Source organism: Camellia sinensis, chromosome 3, assembly GCF_055761805.1.
Source record: "Camellia sinensis isolate YWXY chromosome 3, ASM5576180v1, whole genome shotgun sequence".
Classification (NCBI taxonomy): Eukaryota; Viridiplantae; Streptophyta; class Magnoliopsida; order Ericales; family Theaceae; genus Camellia; species Camellia sinensis.
The window spans coordinates 152,464,391-152,468,137 of NC_138963.1; the positions used below are offsets into that span (position 1 = coordinate 152,464,391).

Here is a 3,747-nt window from a genome sequence, read left to right on the forward strand (position 1 = left end):
AATTTGAACAATTTAACTCATACACTTTAAGTCTAGATTCAATTTAGTCATTTCGTCTAAATTTTTTGTCTAGGTGTACATCTTAAAAAATTGACAACCATTCCAAAATTGTTAATTTTAACCTCCAATTTAGACAGAAAAACCAAATTTAAACTTTAGAAAATTGACAAGTGTCCCTAAATTATTAATTTAATGGAAAATTACACAGATAGTCCTTGTATTTTGCTCTTTGTATTATTTTGGTCCCTATAATTTCAATTGACTCGTTTTTTATCTTAAATTTATGACTTTGTCTCAATTTAGTTCAATTTCTTACAATTGCTAGCATTTTTTAGTGAAAAATATGCAGATAAGTGACATATGTCATGCTTTTTAAGACAAAATTATAAGCGTATTTAACTCAGTGAATAAACTTCAATCAATTTAGTGATAATTTTTTTATTAAAAACACTAACGGCGTTATCCATTGAACCAGATTGACACAAAATCTAAAATTAAGGGTCAAAATTGAGGTAAATGAAAATGTAGAGATATGTACACAAAAAAAAGAAAAAGAAAATGTAGAGATCAAAATGACTCAAGAAGAAAAATGTAAAGACTATCAGTGTAATTTGTCCTAATTTTAGCCTCCAATTTAGACTAAAAGATCAAATTGAAACTATACTTAAAATATAAAAATCAAATTATTAAAATTAAAAGGATTAAAATGAAATTTAAATCAAATTACATGATGTAAAGTGTAATTAATCCAACACTTTATAAAAATTCATCAGAAACATTCTGGAAATTGATTAAAAAATAAACCATATATTAGATTTTTTCTATTTTTTTTCCATACCTTTGAAGCTTTATTATTATATTTTTAAAATTTTTGTTACCTAATCTTAGTAGTTTTATGGGTAAATTACACTTGTCACACTCATGTACCATTAAATTTTCTCATAATGTCAATTAAATTTTAATAAATATTATCCCTTAGAAATTATACCAAAACCAATGAATAATGTCACGCCCCAAATTTTATTATTCGGATAACATTATCAATATTCATTAACTAAGTTCATTTACAAATGACAATTCATCCTTGGATGAAATATTGAATAATTAAATATACATATTCCCTCTCGTGATACAATAAAGACATTTATATATGAATAAAAGGAATATCCTGAGGCTTACAACAAAAGAGAGGATACTACTCTTTACAAAAAAATAGCACTCAGCCAAACAAATAAATGAAGTAGTATAATTCATCACTACATTACACTTATGAAATGGTAAAACCCATTGTTTGATCTTCAAATCTGAAAAGCATTCCCTGTACACATATACAGGCAAGGGGGTGGGCAACCATTAGCTCATCAAACAATCTCATATTAAAACATTAGAAGATATGCGGGTACAAAAATACTCATACATATACGTGAAATCATATCATGTCAAAACCATATGATTTTATTATATAATCTCTTAAATTCAATTTATTTAATTAACCACAACAAGTTAACTTAAATAAATAAACATGTTTCAATACCAACAGGACATCATTTTCAATTCATTCAATTATCTCATTACCAATTGAATCAAATAATTAAATAATTCATCAAATTCATTTTATTCAGTCTGATGAGATGAATGCATATGTCATGTCATGCTCAAAATATTTTTCTCATCTTTTGAAAATCTTACGCACAATGCCAATTTGAAAACACATTAATCCAACAATGTCAATAAAATTTTAAGATGGTAAATATGACTTAGGTAATCCCTAGGTTGGTGTCTGCAAGTAGACTATACAAGTACTACAAATTTGTCACTTTAATCAGTATTAACTGGAAGGCTCGACACTTGTAATCTGTCATTTTTACCAGTATTAATTGGAAGGCTCGACACCTATCATCTACACCACATTTCAAGACTTACCACCGTAATTACTCCAAAATCATTTTATGAAAACTTATGTCCCAACATTCCTTTCTCAATGCAAAGTTTTCAAATCAAATTTCAAAGCACATCATTATCAAATGAATTGATATGCCAATGCAATGATTAATAATACAATGCAATTTTTCTTCCACTTTCAATACTTCCACACAATATTCCCATTGTGATCAAAATTCTCATTTCTCGTTTCAATATAATTTCTTAAGATGAATATAAATACTTTTATTCCAATTCATCCATGGGACAACAAAATTTCCACACTTAGAGTAATCTCAATTATTTAGTCACTTTAAGACTATATCAACATTTTGAACAACAATTTTCAAAACTTCAACAATTCTTATATTCCATGAAAACCATCATTTATATATAAACAAATAAACAATTTAAATTTCAAAAAAATCTAATAAATACAATCTATTCCATATCTATTCAAGTATGAACAACTACACTAATTTTCATATCACAATCACGTCCGGTAACCTCTTAAGGTCTATTTCTAACCGTGTCGGTTTTATTCCAACAGATACATTAAACAAAATAATACCGTTAATGCCCAAGAAAACATCATTTTCTTTCCAAACTCATTCTCCAAGCATTATTCAACTATGACATACTATTTTGATCAAAAGCCCCAAAAGTTAAACATAATTCCTTTATTTTCTTTAAAAATGCTCTTTTGGTCGTAAACTGGTAAAAATTTCAAAACCGGTCGAGTCGAAGTCTGTTTTTGTTCAAATTTAAAACATAGCTCTTTCATAACCTTACAAACATATTCCAAGTTTACACTTTCACAATTTGGGTATCAACTCTTTATTTTTCTCGAAATTTCTCTTATAAGCAAATAAATCACAAATTTTCTAAAAATTCTAATTAAATTATATACAACTCTAAGCTCTATATAATCAAGTAAAAGTGCATAAAAAAATGTAGGAAAAATCTCTACTTGAGCATTTACTCCATATTCCTCAACATTAATTTATTTTTCTCAAAAATAAATTCCAAATAAAAAAAAAATTAACTTTATATTTCTTAAAATAAATCATGTAATCATAATATGATGTAAATACAATCCATACAACTATTAAATTTTATTTTCGAATTTCTTTGCAAAATTATCAACACAAAATGATTTTTCCAAATCAATCTCAAAATGTCAACATTCTTAACATTTCAACATAATTTTTTTTCAAAAATTTTCAAACAAAAATATGAAAATATACATATATATATATATATATATATATGCAATACCTCTTATAATGATATATTTTCTCAAAATAACCCTAACATAACTTTAATGTAATAATATGAAGAAAATTCATACCTCAAATAATGAAGAAGAGCAAATCTAGAAGGCAAACATCGCCTGATCATGAATCCGAGATCACCATTACGAAGATCACGACGAGCTTTCCGACTTTCATTTACAACACTTTCGCAAAATCTCACTCCAACGATTCACACTCTAAGCTCAAAGATTGAGCATTAATGGAGGGAAAAAAAAAAAAAAAAAAAAAAGAGAGGCAGAGAGGGAGAGAGACGTTGTGAGAGAGAGGGTGAGGGAGAGAGCACTAAGCTCTCTGCCAATCTAACCCAAAACAAAAGAAAAGAAAAGCTAAGGAAAAGAAAGAAGGGACCACAGAGAGAGAGAGAGAGAGAGAGGGAGGGGCATGGGGACAATTCCACGTGGGTTCACTTTCTCAAAATGTTTTTTTTAAAAAAATTATAATATAATTTTTGTAATAATATTTTAAAATTTTATAATATAAATTATAAAATGATATAATTTTTCACATCACA

General features: G+C 27.1%; 1 long non-coding RNA gene across 1 annotated transcript; it reads right to left on the reverse strand.

Moving 5' to 3' along the window:
- Positions 1–982: 982 nt before the first annotated feature.
- Positions 983–3,485, reverse strand: LOC145821159 (uncharacterized). Its single transcript, XR_014363193.1, has 2 exons — positions 3,272–3,485; positions 983–1,318 (listed from the first exon to the last, which is right to left on the reverse strand). It is a non-coding gene; the product is annotated as an uncharacterized LOC145821159 (long non-coding RNA).
- Between the last annotated feature and the right edge of the window lie 262 nt (positions 3,486–3,747).